Source organism: Rattus rattus, chromosome 2 (genome assembly GCF_011064425.1).
Source record: "Rattus rattus isolate New Zealand chromosome 2, Rrattus_CSIRO_v1, whole genome shotgun sequence".
Classification (NCBI taxonomy): domain Eukaryota; kingdom Metazoa; phylum Chordata; class Mammalia; order Rodentia; family Muridae; genus Rattus; species Rattus rattus.
In genome coordinates, this window is record NC_046155.1 from 196,186,718 (window position 1) to 196,205,247 (window position 18,530).

Sequence of the window (18,530 nt, forward strand, 5' to 3'; positions counted from 1 at the left end):
AATTTCATAGTATTCAATAGATACTGTGAGGACCAAAGTTCAACTTATGTTATTTTTTAGTTTTCTCTATTTCCTTCCAGGGTGATCTGAAGGTCTTCATGGAAGCTTAAATCTGCCACAAAAGGGGGCAGACTATTCAAAAATGACCCAGCAAACTGAAATCCTAAATATTTCATACAGCCTAGATTCTAACCACGTGAACATTAATTTCCTAGAGCCTTAATATTTTGTCTGTGGAATTATTTGCCTTTCTTCTGATGTTTCTTGCTAAACCTTGGTTTCCCATTTGAATCAAGAATAGTTTATTACCTACTGGGATAGATTTAATTTTGCTATTTAGCCTATAGAATAAAACATTTTCATGAAATGATTTGCTTAAAAATGCATTTAGTCACCATAAGGATGGATTCTGCAATGAGCTAAAAGTCACTCCTCTTTCTTGGATTTCAATGTCCTTGGCTTTAGGTATTCATATGATCGCCACCAATGTACACTCACTTTAAGAGTTTTAGTCCTGATTATTTTTGAGAGTGGCTGTTAATGGGACACATGATTAACAAGTGTTAATGAGAACTAGAGTCATGAGTACTATACAGTGGACTAATTACAGTGGTTAGAAGCTCAAAGAAGGAAGACCATGCAGTGTTTCATCTGGAGAGCATGTTATGTGTTTTATTAACATTTGAATGTGCACAGCTAATTAGAAGACGATTGAATTTTGATACAATACTGTTTTTAGACTGCTGGGATGGTGCCCAACCATTCAATAGGATATAGTCAGATTCTTTGGTTTAGAGCTTAAAAAAATAAAAAGCTAAACATGAAAACAAAAGTTCTTCATCAAGTTCCATGGGTTAAAGCTGAGAGGGGACCCGAAGTAGAGCCACTAAGAGCTCTGAACTTCAACATGTAAAAAGTAGTCTCAAATCCAGACTCCACAGTCCCTTTTCTAGAAACTTAGATTATCTATGCTTACTGTTAATGGGCTCTTGCTGTGTGAGATAAAGGAGTAAAAAAAAAATCAACCACGAAGCAGTTTTCCAAGGTCTCATGTATTTTAAAGAGCTCATCCTTTGTCTTCCAGTTTATTGTCAAGAAGAATTCTCAGAGATGTTACAGGATATTCAATGGCACAAGTCTATCTTAAAGAGTTTTGTCCTTTTAAGGGCCTGAAGGTTGGGATAACAGTTTAACTGTCTGTTTTTCAAATAATTATTCTAAACAACTAGCTCAAGTAATTAGTTCATAAGTCTACCTGACTTTCCTCAAGTCTGGAAATTTATTTTTAAAAGTAGGTTGTATTCTTTATTTCCTGGCCATAGATGTTTATTGTGAGCCTAGTATATCTCCTACTAGTTTGTACTTGAACAATGGTTACTCTTTATCAGTCTCACTTAAGAATTATTGAGCACTCACACCAACTTCTGTTTATGCAGGTGTCATGGCTTGAATGTAAAACATACCCCACAGTCCAAGTGTGAGAACATTTGGTCCTCAGTTGCTGATGCTGCAGAACCTATAGAAGGCAGGGCTTTGATGAAAGAAATGGTCACTGGGAGGGTATCCCTGAGGTTATTATAGCCCAATCTCAATTCTTCTCCACTCAGTGCTTTGCATTACAGTTGCAACATGACCACCTGCCTCACTTCTGATGCCATGCCTTCCCCGCCATGAAGAACTGTATCCCCTCACGCTGTACAACCATATAAACCCTTCCCTTTTAACTTTGCGTCTTACCAGGTACCTGTTACAGTAATGAGAAAACTACCTATACAGTAGGTTGTTTTTTTTTTTATCATAATTCATCACATTGAAAGTTAAAATGGAGACATTTAGTAAACCACATTTCTTTAGCATTTTAGCAAAATTAACAACACAAATATAACACAGAAAAAATAAATAATTTTGTTTATTTTTGAGGAATGCCATCCCACATTTTACCCCAGGATGTGCAAAAAGATATTTAGTAGGAAGAGGGGCGGTATGGCTGGGCCGTTCTTCAACTGTATCAGTTGGAGGTAGGCAGTTAGGTCCCTGTACCTGATTCTATCTCAATTAGGCACAACATGGGCGGCTGAAATGTGTGAAGAAAGGTGGAGAATGTTTGCATTTACTCAGATGTGTGGTTGGAAAGAAGAGAAAAATTTAGTGGTCTTTATAAATAATTGTGGCTATTTTCCTTTGGTACTAAACTCAGTCAATCTTCATGTCTTAAAGGGAAGCTGGGTAATGGGACTTGAAACTCAATAAATAAGTCTTAAATCCTGTGGTACTTGTAGACCCATGAGCTGGTCTCCTTTGTGGAGTGAATAGTTTACTTAATCATGGATTTGTAATATTGCCAAATGGTCATCCGAGACTGTTAGCTCATGGCATCCTATCACTTTCCAAATGCCGAAAGGACCCCGTTCCACTAATAGCTATCTGCACTTGTTATTACCACAGCTAGCTGTGTGGGAGAAATTCCTAATATTGTGATACTGTCAAGATCTTTTTTTTTTTTCAATTTCCAATTTTGTTGGGAAGCCAGAATTTCCTCACCAATAATCTATAGTTACAGTCATACTTGAGGTGATAAATCCACCTTCTTCACTTTAAAGAAAACATCAGCCAAACATGATTTGAGTTGGTGTGGACATCTGTCTTTCAGTCATTCTTCAGATGAAAATAGTGTTCTATGGGGGAAAAATACATGGTCCCTGTTACAGCTGTGACAGGTTCCTTTCCTTGTGAGTGACAACCCTCTGTGGTTGGTGATGGGAAACTTCCTGTTTTCTCACACAAGATGTCAAGGGTCAGGATATCTGCATGTTTGTGTGTTTGTACTGAAATTATGTGTAGTGTATGCTAACATGGATTATGTGCAACTGCAAATCTGCAGAGACCAGAAGAGGATGTTGGGTGACATCTTCTATTGCTCTGCTTTATTCTCCTGAGACAGAGCCTTTCTCTAAAACTGGAGACATGCTGGAGGCCAGAAAGTTCCAGTAACCCTCCTATATCTAGCCCCCACAGTGCTTGGATTACAGAACACACAGGGCCACACCCAATGTTTTATGTGGGTGCTAGGGATTTGGACTCAGGTCCTCATGGTTGGACAACAAGTGTTTTTATTTGCTGAGACATTTCCTCAGCCACCAATGGAGGAACTTTTATAAAATTAACTTTTATTTATGCATCGATACTCCCTTTCAATTGTTGATGCACAGGGGGATAAGAGACTCCCCCCAAAATGCAAGTTATTGCCATTGCTCCTGATTGGCCACCAGGACTTGACGCCGAGACTCCATTTGCTGGAGATACCACACATTTTGTTCACAGAACTTTGAAAAATCATGCTGATACTGCCCTGGAAGCTTCCTTTCTGTTGGCTTGTTTTCACAGTACCAGAAGGTGCTCTTTAGGTTGCTATGGGGAGAAAAGTGATCATCAGTTTCTCCCAGCTGTGACTCCTGCCAGCTATAATAATGACCAGTCTGTCAAGATATATAGCATGAATGTTACAGGGGTAAAAAACACTTTCTGATTCGATTTAAGGCCCTATCCACAGGGAGAAATTGATTCCTGGTCTTGTAAATCTGGCCAAGAACTAGATTGTAGAGCTTGTGGGCTCCAGTGGATGGACCTACTATTGTTATTTTGTTAAATAGAACACAGTATCAAATTGCCTTCTAAATACGTATCTCTCTATACAGGACATCTCTCAGACCTCATCAGAAAAGCGTCTTTGTGCAGTGGGATGTGATTGATATAGAGGTTCATAAATTGTCAAAGTGCAGAGATAAACCTGTGGAGGTGGGGAGGGGTGGGGAGGGGATGGTGGGGTGGGGTAGGGTGGGCCTTCCTTTTGTTGCCTGTGAATGTGAAACTATAAAACATACACTGGTGAGTAGTGGGAGAGTGCATCCACATTGTTGGCTGTTTTATCAACCATACTTTCCATAATATGTCCAACTTACTCTTGCAACAGCCATATAATTCTATAATAGAATTGCTAAAATAAAAGTTTACCTTGTCTATTTCTTGACTCTTAGAGACCTCAGGGATCCGTAGACCACACCTTGGTGCTTATGAACTTAGGCTCTGGTTTTTTTGTTTTGGTTTCCTGCTAATCCACTGAGCACAGATGCACAGATGCTCCCAGGGGCCCCCCAGGTCTCTCTCTGAGCACCCACTACTGTGCCCTAGAACCTTTGATGACTTCCTTCCACTTCTACTGAAATCTTATTAACCCTCGTTCTTATGCCTCTGTTTCTCAGGGCTCTCCTTCTGTCTGTTCTTCCTCCCTCTCTCCTCTCCCAGAACTTTCATATTCCACAAGTCACAAGAAAAACAGCAGGGTCAGCAGCATTTCTTCTAGCATGTAACCCTGCTTTCAAAGCATCAAGCAAGCAGCCATGCACAGAACTTGTAACTTTGCCTTGCAGCCAGTGAGGTTGGCTGCCCGGCTTTTGAAAACTGCCTATTTATTTAGGTGTCTGTTTCTAAGCCAAGTCTTGCCTCTGTGTCTCCGTTTTCTCACAACCCTACTTATCCTTCCATTCTTTAATACCAAGACCTTTTATTTCAGAGGCTATTGGGGACTTTAATTGGGCTAAAGTTATTGGCATTTCAATCTTTCTCTCTTTGCTTTCTCTGTTTTCTTCTCCTTCTTCCCCTTCATTTATTACACTTTCAATTTTCCAATTCTGCTTTTGTTTACCCCAGGGTTATCTTTTTTCCTTTGCTTGCATCTCACATGAGAGATTTTTAGCATCCTTTCCAAGCATCTTCTCAATATGCCCTTCGTAGCGATCCCAAGTCATGCTCATCTATATTTTTGCGAACGTGGTAATGAACCCAATTTAGATCTCCAGCTCTGACCCCTAACCTAGAGCAGTGGTTCTCACCTTCCTAATGCTGTGGCCCTTTAAATACAACTCCTCATGTTATGGTGACTTCCAACCACAAATGGTTTTCATTACTACATTATAAGTGCAATTTTGCTGCTTTTATGAGTTGTAATGTAAATGTCTGATATGCAGGGTAACTGATATGCAATCCCCAAAGGGATCATGACTCCCAGTCTTATGTTTGCTGAATGTGTTCCCTGGAGGTTCAATGTGTCAATCATTCTCATCTTCCTAGCCCAGCACAGTTCTCTCATTGGCACCATACCTCTGTGTCTTCCTTCCATCCTTAGTACCTTGCAGTAGCTAATGGCATAACACCCGAGTTTCTGTTTATGGTAAAATTATGTTTTAACTAAGGATAAATAGCATGGCGGTGGCCAACTTAGACACATTGCTGATAATCTGTTGTTTTAAACATTCATAAAATTTACTTCCTAATTGTGCCTACCCCATAGACATTTTACATTCGTATTAAGTAGGTTTGGATTAATAAACAACTTACCAAAAAGTGCTACCACACTTAAGCATGCTGTAAATATTTACTAAGTAATGCCATAGGTCATTCCCATTCCCCTTTCACTTTAATCACTTAAATCTCATAAGTGTACTCTTGCTGGCATCATTTTTCTAGTTCAACCTTTTATGACTCCTTTGTAATTATGTGGTGAGTACTGCACTGGGATATCTCCAGGCCACTCATTCAGCCTAGATACTGTTACTCAAATGAGACTTGGGAAACACACAGGTGACTGTGTCACTGCTGATCTCGCTCATTTGGCTTCTCTATAACTTGTGGGGCAGAGCTGACATCCTGACACCTTTAGGACCATCCCCAGAGCTGCACTTCTAGTCCTCATTGTTTACGCTTTATTCTTGAGTTCTGACTTAGTTAGGTTTCTATCGCTGTAATTAACTTCGGGGCAGGGATGGGGGTTACTTCATCTTACAATTGTCAGGTCATATGCTGCATCACTGAGGGAAGTCAGGGCAGGAGCTCAACTCAGAAACCTAGAGGCTGGAACTGAAATAGAGACTGTAGGAGAATGTTGCTCACTGTCTTGCTCCTTGTGGCTTGCTTCAGCCTGCTTGCTTTACATAACACAGGACTACCTGCTAAGGGATGGCATTGCCCACATAGGTCTGGACCCCATCCACATCAATCTTCAGCCAAAAATGCCTCACAGACTTGTCTACAGGCCAATTTTTATGGAGGCATTTTATTAGTTGAGAGTTCCTTGTGTCTAGTTGACAAACAAACCAAAAATCAACCAGGACAAATGCTGAACAACTAGTTGTTGTCATACATGAACTGAAAGGAGCTAACACACAGAAAACAGCTAACATTTGCTGTGGTCCCTTGTTCCCGTGTTTTGCTCATTTTCTTTGCTGTCACATAGTAAATATTTACAAGTCTGCTATAGACTATTGTATGCCAGTTCTGCTGACAGTGCAAGCAGGCATGGATAGGTAGCAAATTTCCAGTCATTTCTGCAACTGCCACAGGAAGGCACGCAGTCTCAATGGGTGATCTCATGCCTTGTAGAGACAAGAGGAGGAGATGGCTTTCGTGCCATCTTCCCCTTTACAGTATAACTGGAAATTGACTGACTGTTCATACTTTGTGTTAATATTAATATACTCAGAGTATGATTTAAATTCCTTCTTAGAACATTTGATAGGATTAAATTACAATAGAATTCTTTTATTGCTTTTTCTTATTGCTTGTGATACAAAAATCAAACGAACTTTATAATTCTAGAATTAATAAACAGTTTCTCAGTGGCTTAGATACCTGGTCCTTATTGAGAGTCATATATTTTAGCTTCATCGGTATCTGTTTGCAAGTAGAGAACGATTCCTATAAAACTTGGCCTTACTGTCTGTCTAGGACCCATTCTTCCAGGAACAATAAAAGCAGTATATTTTAATGCTATTTTTTCACTCTGGTTCATTCTTAGCTTTGTAAAAGGTCTCTTTTTCAGTGAAGATACCACATGAATGGAACTTTTCTCACCCAAATATCTATATTTTATAAATCCTGGGAGTAGACTATCTGTAAAATACTTTTGTTTGTTTGCTTTGTTAAAATGAATTTATTAGTAAAAACAGACATATATTTGACTAATATTATGTGTTCGCTTTGTTAAAAGCATGTGGTTACACACTGTTCTATTTCTAGGCAAATTCTAAGACTTTGGATTGAAGGAATCTGACCAAGTTCATTCTAGATTACTTTAAGGTCCACAATTTAAATTCTTGGAAATACAAGACATGTGTCCTTTTAGAAACTTTTACATTTTTTCTGAGCTTAACAAAAATGTTCTAAAACCCTTGTGTCTCCAGACACCTTGTATTTTCTTTTTTTTCTTAGTCAATTTAAGTACCTTAAGATCAAGCTTTACAATTTTTGCAAATATGTTAAGAGGTCTTTTTCTTGGATGGGAATTCATACAGAGAGGGGCACATAGGAAGTATCAAGCATGCTCTGAATGCAATGTGTCAAACTTTTCCTGTATGGAGTACAGCAATACTGGGAATACCCCACAGCGTTTTTGGACGCTCTCATGTGGAGATACGCCTACCCACCACTACTGTGGCAATAGTAGCCGTTATTACGTTAATCGAGCTACAGCTGGTTAAATCTTCATTTCTTAGACATTAGAGAGTTGGTTTTCTGAAATTATAAGGAACTCATTCAAGCCCATTTTCTGTATCATGCTCAGATGACTTTTATCTTGAAGTTTAAACAAGATATGCAGCTTTAATTCATAGGGATACATATATTTATAATTGGCACATAGTTTTAAAGGCAATTTAAAGATTAGCTTTTGAGGTAGTATTTACAAGAATACATAATCGTACAAAGTGATCGACTTGATAGACTACTGTCATCTAGGCATTGTATATTAGAATACTTAGCTTATCTTATATAAAAAGAAACATTTAATTTGTTGTGACAATAACATACAATACACTAGAAAAACTTTCTTATGTGCAGTTAAATGTTTTAAGGGCAAATCAGTGTTTGTTCTTCCTTTCTCTATTTCATTTTTTCTTCTCCATCTCTTTCTTTCTCCTTCTCTTTCCTTCCTTCCTCCCTCCCTCCCTCCCTCCCTCCCTCCTTTCCTTCCTTCCTTCCTTCCTTCCTTCCTTCCTTCCTTCCTTCCTATATTTTAGAAAAGATTTATCACATAGCCCAGGCTGTCCTTACACTCCCATTAGAATCCTCCTTCCACTAACCTCCTTAATTCTGTGATTACAGGCATGGATCACTAAAGGGCTTTAAAGTCACTTCTAAATGCATAAATAGATATTTGAGTTCAGAAAAGCCCCAGAGATCTCTGCATAAGAGAGAATCTATAAACCAGAGCATAGAAGATAGTGAGGAAGTCAGGGTGAGTGAAGAAATATTGTAAGAGAGAAATGTGATGAGAAAGACTAATCAACGTCGGGGTATGTGTGCAACCTGCTCACATGTGTGTAGAGTAAGCCTTGTCTTTCCAGAAATACAGAAATGGGAAGAGAAATGTATCCTGCATCTATAAACACACAGCAGTTTAATCAGCTGGGCCTTCATTCCTGAACCTACAGTTTGGTTGAGAAAAGGACATTCTGCTGAAGCCTCTCTGCTGGGCAAGGCCACGTGTATTTACCGCGCTATTATTATTATTTACCAGAAGTAGATTGACGTTTGGATTTGACATCTTTATTCAGAAAAGACAGAGAAGAAAGAATCAGGGGACAGTAGAAAAGAAAAGATTTTTGATAGGGGATCCTTTCTTCCTGGGGGTGGGCCACTTGCGTATCAGTACTGGTATGTCAAAGCAAAAATCAGAAGAACCAATGGCTCTCTGGTCTGATGGAATGCCAGAGGCAAGTTCCTTATGCTGTACACTAGACGACTTGGTGCCTTTCACCGTGCACGGGGGTAGAAGATGAGAGGCATCAATTCTGCAGTAACGCACCCTCTTCATTTACATGGCTGCTTTAGTAGGCTTTCCTTAGGATACACTATTTCATTACTATATTTCTAATATAACAGTTGAATTATAAGTAATGTGACTAATTCAACATGTCACCTGTGTGGACTGCAGCAGAATATGTGTGTGGATAAGACAGATGTGGGGAGTGCCCATGACTCCTTCAGACGTCTTAATATTTCCTGTCAATTTACAAATAGAAATGGCACTAACTGTGTACCAGACGCTGTATGCACACTCTATGTTGAGTAATGTGACTGGACTACTTGTCTATACAGATGGATAACTAGGAGCTATGAGGAGATAGAACAAGACTTCATAGAATGCTACTTTAGCCACTGTCAGCCACCATCTAGGCATCACCACCCTAGACTCACTATCATCAAAAGTCTTACCAGATGTTATTTGTCTTGAGCACTGGAGTTATAGACTTGACCCAGTGTACTGTGAATATAATACTTCTCTGGGAAAAGTTTTGGCTATATGAAACAGGTACACTTCATATTTTCATTTAATTAAAAGATGCTTATTTGGCATCAACCACATGGCTAGATATTAGTGCCAGGAACTTGATGAAAATAGTAAACAAGAAAAAAAAATGCCCTGCTTTATTGTGGCTTCCCTTGTAGGGAAAATGGGAGGTACATACATACATACATACATACATACATACATACATACATACATACATATGTATACACACACACACACACACATATATCTCCTATAAGGTGTGGCCTTCTTGGAGTAGGTATGGCCTTCTTGGAGGAAGTTTGTCACTGGGGGGTGGGCTTTGAGGTGTCTAATGCTCAAGCCAGGCTCCGAGTAATTCTTTCTTCTCGCTTTCTGATGATCCAGAGGTATAACTCTTGGCTCCTTCTCCAGTACCATGTCTGTGTGTGTGCTGCCATGCTTCCCCCTCTGAAACTGTAAGCCAGCTCCGTTCATTATTAAGTGCTGCCATTGGTCATGGTGTTCTGTTACAGCAATCGTCACTCTAAGACAGAAAGAAGTGTGAAGTACCAGCCAGGGAAATAAGTCAATGCTGTGTCAAAACTAGATTGACAGCTGAGTAGGAAAATGAATTAAGTGACATTTGTATAAGGTATATTTGTCCTTGATTGTGTAAAGGAAATCAGGGTCATTGAAGGAGTAAATATTTTTATTTCTGAACATGATGTTAACTGATGGCATTTTGTGCTTCTAAATACCTTGATTTTTGGCTTGTTTGGCTGGTAACTGATTTCCACTTCAGACTCAGCCTCTCTGCTGCGTGCTAAAACACCTGGCGTAGTGAAAACAGTCCTCAGGTACTGCGACTTCACACATTCTCAAGTTCCTGCTATGTAGCGCCAGCTTCAGGGAACAATTCAACGCTAGACTATTGGAGTAGAACTCTTGGATTTAAAAACATTTCAGTGGAAATTCTTCAAGTGTAGTTTTAAAAGTTATATGATTACATTGCACCAACGGTTTAAGTTTCCGTCAGAATCAAGTACAGCCACAGTCAAGGGCAACCTAAACAGGTGGTCAGAGCCTCTCTACCCATTTCCTCTTGCACTCTTAGTTAAATGTAATTGTTTTTGAAAGTGAGTTTTTGTTCTCTATATTTTAAAAGACCCAAACAGGTGTGTATAATGTCCCTTTCAGTCTTAGTTTAAACACAGCATACTCTTTCCATCATGTTTTCTTTTATGTCGTGTGTGTGCGTGTGTGTGTGTGTGTGTGTGTGTGTGTGTGTGTGTGTGTGTGTGTGATTTGATCATATTATCAAATTGTGCTCCTTGCGTACTGCATATTTTGTAACTCCATAAGAGATGTATCTGAATGGGACATTTCTTTAATTTGTCAGGATGGTTTCAGCCTTTCAGAGAGTTTTCTCATTAAGTAAGAAATGATATTTTGGTGAACTTTTAATTGCTTTTGTTTCTGTTGAAGTTGCTTTGCTTTCCTTAGGGCTAAGATTGATTGGCCTTTAATTTCTTGCTCAACTTTCTCTGGTCAACATTCTGCCACAATAAAAATAGAAATGTCTTTTTTAATTTTATGAACTCTTTTATATTTTAAAAATATGTGGGCATATTTGTTGGGCGTTATCTTGATTTAACTGAGAGGAGAACACCTACCCTGAACATATATGGCACCATTCTCTGTCTCAGATCTTGTACTGCATACAAGGAAAACTTAAGCGAGATCCAGCAATCACCATTTTCTGTTTCATGATGGCAGGTGTAATGTGACCAACTGCCTCTTGCTTCTGTTACCCAGATTTCTCCACCATGATGGTCTGTGCCCATGTCTGTAAGCAAAAGAAACTCTCCCTAAAGTTGCTTGCTTGTTTGTTGGTTAGTTTGTTTGTTTGTTTGAGACAGGGTTTTTCTATGTAGCCATGGCTATCCTGGAGATAGTTCTGTAGACCAGGCTGGTCTCAGACTTAAAGATCAGTTTGCCTTTGCCTCTCAAGTGCTGGTATTAAAGGCATGCGCCACCATCCAGCGAAAGTTGCTTTTGTTTGGGTATCTTAACATAGCAACAGGAAAAGAAGCTAATATATTCACAACCAAGGAGAGAGAGAAAAAGAGAGGGAGAGGGAGGGAAGGAGGGGGAGGGAAGGAGGGACGGAGGGGAGGAGAGAGAGACAGAGAGACAGAGAGAGAGCGAGAAAGAGAGAGAGAGAGAGAGAGAGAGAGAGAGAGAGAGAGAGAGAGAGAGAGAGAGAGAGAGAGAAACACCTAATTCTTGAAAGGGTACATGGAGAATTACTTAACTGTGCTCCATAAGGTTCTACCTACTAAAAATTCCGCCACCTCCCAATTATACCACCTTGGTGACAATGTGTTAACACACAGATATTTTGGGAGCATATTCTCCAAGAATAATAGAAATGATAGAAGAAATTACCTATGTTAGCTTTCAGTACTATAGTATGAAGTTTATAGAATAATCTTGATACTTTGGAAGCTACTCTGTTAAAATGGGCACACGCAACATTTATAATTTTTCAATTTGATTATCACATTATGGCTACATCACTTACTAAGAAGTTTGCTTTTTACCATAGGACTTGAGATATCACCCTTGAGATATTGGATTAATTAGATAAAATTGGTTAATTCAGAATCACTCTTTAAAGTTGCATCCACACCAAGGTAGATGCATCTTGACCCTAGGTCATCTTTTGTGATGCTTCAGGTCTTCCCTCAGTGGGTAGTATCATCTGCCTGGTCTTTTGCTTCTAGCATCAATAATATTGTCATTATTGGTGAAGCTGTTCCCTCACAGGACCACGTGTTGGTTCCCAGCTGGTGTCACTCTTTTAGAAGTTTGTAGGGGACTTTAGCGGGTAGGCTTAGTTGGAGAAAACCAATCACTAGGGACATGCATTTCAAGGTTCCACCTAGCACTCAGTGCTCAGTGACTCTTCTGCTTTCTCTGGTTCATGCATTCTAGGAGGTGAGAGCAGAGCCTTCCTCACATGCTTCTGATGCTGTGACATCCTGTGCACGTCCTAGAGCCAAACAACTATGGTATGCAAGTATAAGCCCAACTACATCTGTCCTTCAGTTGATTATATAACATATTCTGTCCTAGTGGTGCTGAAGGTAACCTATATTCATGTTCACTGGACACTTGACTACAGGGAAAGCAACAAGGTTCTGGGTGTAGGCTAAGGGGTCAAGAGGCCTTGGCTATGTCTTCCTAATCTTCTCTAAGGCCCTGAAGGTGAGACCAGCATACATGAGATTGAGACAAATGTCAGTCAAGCACAATTGCCCCATCACCTTAGCTGAGGTCAGCTTCATCCAGCTGGTCTTAGACAATGTCCACATGTGACTACAGACACACGTGCAATGAGCACCTATAGCTGAGTGCTTTTGTGTCAGCAACGAGGGGCTCACCATTAGCACTTATTCTGCACTTTATTTAATGTGTGTCAGCCTCTAACAAATTAAAACTTACTTTCATGGTCCTTGTGTTCTACCTCTTAACCTTCACTTCATGAAGGTAGGGAATTTTATCTACTATGAAATTTGTTTTTCAATAAACATTCATTGGATGGGTGAAGCCACAAAATTATTATTCTCAGTTCTGCCAACATGAGTTAATCATCTGGGACTCCTAACTGACATTGCTGCTAGAACTTGGCAGACTTCTCTCTCTTACAGATATGAACATATAAATGATTTAGATGAAACTCTCCTTAGAATCTTCTATGTCATATTTTTGAAGTTTCGTAGTCGCGTCTTGTAGGTTCTGTTATACATCACTTCCATATTGCTGCCTCTTGGTCGCTGGCTGAAAGCAGCATTTCTGGGGCTGTGTGCTTAATTGACTTTGTGTTCAAAGTCTGTATCATCAAGGGCAGGGAGAGCTAGTTCACTCATATGCTATTGAATCAGTGTCTCCATTCATATAGGTTTTTTTTTTTAGTTAGTAAACTTTATTCCTTCACAATTTCACCCATGTAAACTGTATACCCTGGTCATTCTTCATCCTATTACTTCTCCCACCCTTATTAACCTTGCTTCCCTTACAAAACTCTTTGTCTTATTTCCTGGTTTCAATATGTTTAGTGTTCCATACAGTTTAGGGTCATGTGTGTCACTTTGAGTTTGTTTTACAAGCAGATATTATGCATTCTCCCACCCCAAACCCCTCATCCCAGAAATGTTCATTGTCAACAAATCATTGGTTAGTGGTAGGGCTCCTGTGAGTCCCATTCATATTTGAAACCTTTTACTCAGTTGGGATATTACTAGGAGATGGGGCCTTTGGGAGGTAATTAGACTCTGAGCTTAGAGCATTAATGATTAGATTATTATACCTGTAAGAAAGGACACTGAGATCGCTTTCTCCCTCTTTTGTCTTCTATGTGAAGACCCAGGAAGAAGACACTCACCAGGTCCCTGGCATCACTCCCACCACACACACAGGCTTACTGTGAGGACCATAGCTGTGCTGTGTAAGCAGCTTGATCCTGAGATCCTGCAGTATTCTGGTGTAGTGGCCCACGCTGCAGAAATACTCACCTTCCTTCATTTTTAGAGCACTTTCACTTACATGTGTAAATGGATAAGTACTAGAGGATTGGGAGTGGTATTCCACAGACTATATCCCTAGCCAGGAAGGGGGCACTTGCAATTGATTGACATTTAATTGATAATGAGCAATTTTGTCAAAAATTCTACCTTGCCATCCAAGACTTGAGGCTGGACCCTGGGCTGCTGAAATGTTGACCAGTTTGTCAATAGCCCTTTGAAGAAGTGATATCCGAGACAGCCCTTTAATAAGAGCCAATACTTATTTTTTATCTGGCTCTTGTCTCACAACCAAGAAGATTGTGGTACAGACAACTAGGAGTAAGAAAGATGGAGGACTTTGTGAAAGCAGAAAAGAACACCACCACCACCACCACCACCACCACCACCACCACCACCACCACCACCACCACCACCCCACCACTACCACCACCACCATCACTATTATTGTCATCATCATCAACAACAGCAGCAGCAACAACAACAAGGCTTTCAGCTTCTGAAGGGTCCTGAAAGGGGTTTGCTGAGGGCAGCTGAGGTAATGAGCTGTGTATATCTTGGTCTAAACAGAGGGAAAAAAGCAATTCCCAATGGCTCCTAAATTATGATAAAAAGTGAGAAGTAATGAGGAAGGGGCCAGAGACAGAGAAGCCGTTGGCAGACCCTCTTGGCTGTCTGTGTCAGCCTTAGAGAATAGCAGTCTAGTTTTGGAAGTCTTGTCAGGAAGGGGCCCTGGCCTATGTAATGTATCTGGTCCTGTGCCCAGATCATGGTGATCCAATGTGTCTTCCCAGCTGGGGATGCTTTGTCCCCGTGTGACTCATTTTGGGGTCTGCCTCTTTCCTGTCTCTATCCATCATGAAGGCCAGTGCTCTGCCCAAAGCCAGAGCTGAAGATTTGTTCTTTTACCTTATAATTTCCTAATAGCTCTTAGTGCAAGAGCACATCCATCTGTTCATCACCCAGAACAAAGCTTCTTGATCTACTTACCATCCCTTTCCGAGAACTAATTTGTGAATCACTTACATTATGTAAGTTTCTAGCTCAAGAGCAATTACAAGCATTTATTTCTATGACTTTACTTGTTTTAGAATATTTTACATTTGCCAACCAAACCCTCTTTGATTAAAATCTGAGATTGTACAGGCTACTGTACCCACCAGATCCAGAGGATAAAATACGGTTGTGGAAGACACTACACACTTGTAATTGAGCTGGAAGCAACCTCAAGGCTGGATAGATTTCATAATGTTAGAAGGATCTGGGCAGGCTGCTTGGGGAGGACGGTCATCAGCAGCTATGCACCCTGTCAATGACAATATCAACGTGGCAGACATGTTGTGTCCATTTGTGCAGTAGTGGTGTCCTTATTATGGGGTTACCAACTGCTTTTTGTCTACATTTTAAGCCTACTCCACAAGGAAAATTTACATGGGGTACTTTAGACCTGGTTAAAGCCCATGCCCTAGAGGGAATCTATTATTGTTTTGATAAATTGAATTGATGTTAAACTGCCTTCTAAATATTTATGTTTGCCCCATAGTTTAGTTCTCCTCCCAGCTTTGGTCAGGGAAGCTTCAGTTTGCAGTGGGCGATGGATAATGCGAAATCCCATAACTGGTTAGTGTGCTGAGAGCAAGTCGCTCTAAAAGTGACATCTGTAATACTTGCTTCAGGGCTTACAGAATATTTCAGAAAGGGGGACAGGATGAATATCAGAGCCAGAGGCTAGGCAGGAGTGCTGTGAAGCACTGTTTTCTAAATGGGAGGTGTTTTATTCATGAAGCCCAGCAGTGGTGGACTTGCATAAGACTGGGCCCCTCACTATTATGTTTTGAATAGGTCAGGCCATTCCTCCATGAGGATCAGTTAGTGGTGGATGAGGGAGGGAAGTCGTATTGCTCAGTAGTGTGACCACTTTTAAGTTGCCCTCGCTGAAGGCAATACCCTCCCACTCTATGCTCATGTAGACAGATGATCCTAAATAAATGCAGTGGAGCACACACAAACACACATATGCACAGAGATGGGGGTGGGGAGAATACATAAAAATAGGAGGGAAGAAGAGCTTTTGGGGGAAGGTAGAAGGGGATAAGAGAGGATAAACAGTGGGAAGATACAATCCAAACACATTATGTGTGAAATTCTACAAGAATAAAAACGCCAGACTAAAAATATCCTAGATTGTCACATTTTATTAACCAGCCCATTCTCAGTCTTTGTTGAAGAGGCTATTATAAATACTCAGTTCTTCAGTAATTGTATTGGTCTCATCTCCTAAGTACCAAAAATTCGATGATTTTTCTCCTCATGTGTGTCCTTAAGACAAAGACAAAGACGCCTGTGCAGTAGCAATGAAAGATATTGAGGATTTCAAATCTGTACCTTGCTGTCCAACGATAAATGATTTGGTTGCTAGTTGCAGTATCATTTGGGTATTTGGAAGGTTGAGTCAGCTTGACCTGCAAGGATCTCTCATTTTCATTAAAGGAACATTTCGCTTGTAGATATATTTAAATCCAATTTTAAAATCCTCCCTGTTCGCATTTCTGTAACATGATTTTAACAGTCTCAATTGTATCAGTAGTCCATCTATAAAATAAATGCACGGGTCTTTCTTCTTTGTTTCCTAGTCTGATGGCTGCCTTTAACTAATGAAAATGTTTCAGTGAGTAAAATGGAGAAATCCCAAAGCTATTTTAAAAATCATTATGATGATTTTTAAGCCCTTGCTCATTATATCTATGCAATTGAGACATATGTATCATTTTGCTTGAAATTATTTAAGCTTATATTTTTTTTGGCATGTGGCCATTTATAAATGCACTTACATGTATGCACTGATAAACATGCAGAGAGTGATGACATAGTTTATATTTATAGTGAAACCCACATCTTCATCATTTTTTTCCATTTGTTTAAGCTCTCTATCGCTTTCCTTTTGCCCATGGCTGCTCCTTCTAAATATTTAATTTCTAAGAGCTAGAAGCCCTGGATTCCTCTGTGAGTTATCCAAACTTCTAAATGTGTGATGAAATTTAAAAGTATCCAGACAGCCTATGAAATGCTTTATATACAGTAAAAACTGGCCTCAACTATCTCTTGTTCCAAGGGCACTTGAGCGAAACAGAAAGAAAGACACAGACACAGACACAGACACAGACACACTACCACCACCACCACCACTTAACTCTTCAATTGTCAATTACCATTTCCGTGGCTTTTGCTCATCATTTACCTGCTGTCTCATCATAGAGACAAACGAGACAACATTAAAGAAATGATAGGAGGGGATATGGAAGCAAAGTTTAGAGCATCGACTGAAGGAACAGCCATTCACAACCTGCCCCACATATGGTCCACATATATACAACCACCAAACTAGATAAGATGGATGAAGCTAAAAAGTACATGCTGAAAGGGGGCGGATATAGATCTCTCTTGAGAGACACAGCCAGAGCATGTCCAATGCAGAGGTCAGTGCTAGTAGCAAACCACTGAACTGAGAATAGGACCCCCTTTGGGGGAATTAGAGGAAGGATTGAAAGAGTGAAAAGCTTTCAACCCATAGAAAGAGTAATGACAACCAACAAGAGCTTCCAGGGACTAAGCCACTACTGAAAAATATACATGGATTGACCCAGGGCTCCAATTGCATATGTAGCAGAGAATAACCTTGTTGGGGCACCAGTGAAAGGGAAAGCCCTTGGTCCTGCCAAGGTTGGACCCCCAGTGCAGGGGAATGTTGGGGGTGGGAGGCGGTAAGGGGGGTTGGATGGGGGCGGAAGAACGGTATGGGGGAGGGGAGGGGATCTGGGCTTATGGACAGGAAACCGGGAAAGGGAATAATATTTGAAATGTAAGTAAAGAAATATATCTAATAAAAATGCAAAAAAAAAAGAAAGAAAAGAAAAAAAGAGAAATGAACATCCAGTAGCTCTTCCAGCAAACCAGGTAGAAAAGATTCCTACAATAAAATAAGGTTGTGTTCTCTTTTTTCCCCTGTTCCATTCCATTCATTCACCCTCCACTGCTCTTTCTGCTAATATCTGAGAGGGTTTTCAGAGTTCTGCACTCCATGTAATAGCAAAGACTTTGAAGGGCTGGAAGGGCTGGTCCTTCTACAATGACATTCACTGCACGCAAGAACAAGAGGCTATGGCTGCATAAAAGCAGAGCCTTTCCCCTTCATCTTAGCAACCCAGCCCAGCCGGATTCTAGTGACTAAATTGCCTTGTTAGCAGAAAAGAGAGGCAATTAGTTCAGGCAAAGCCATCGCTACACTCTGAAGAGAAGCCCACCTGAGGTAACTCTTCCCCTCTCGATTTCCATCTCCATCTCCCTGTCCAGTTTTTGGAATGCGGACTTGGAGAAAGCTTACAGCATTGGACCAGATCCCATGCCTTCAAGCTCTGTGGAATATTCTCTCTGAAAAGAGCCTGGAGGGCTTCCCAGTTTCGGTGTTCCTCTTCATTCTCTTTTCAAGGACAGCGAAATGACTTATGGGAAGAGAGAACTGGACAATCACCGGTGCCTATACAGTGACGAGCCAGAGTCAGCCTGGCCAGGATCTGCAATTCAAATTCTAGTTTGCTATGTTCAGACAGAATATCGAAAGT

At 40.3% G+C, this 18,530-nt stretch overlaps 1 protein-coding gene across 1 annotated transcript in view; it reads right to left on the bottom strand.

Moving 5' to 3' along the window:
* Nucleotides 1-18,318, bottom strand: part of Oprm1 (opioid receptor mu 1) — a 75,759-nt gene extending 57,441 nt beyond the window's left edge. Inside the window, exon 1 of the mRNA XM_032894776.1 lies at nucleotides 18,293-18,318. The gene's annotated coding sequence lies outside the window, so the exon portion shown is untranslated. The remainder of the gene's footprint in view (nucleotides 1-18,292) is intronic.
* Between the last annotated feature and the right edge of the window lie 212 nt (nucleotides 18,319-18,530).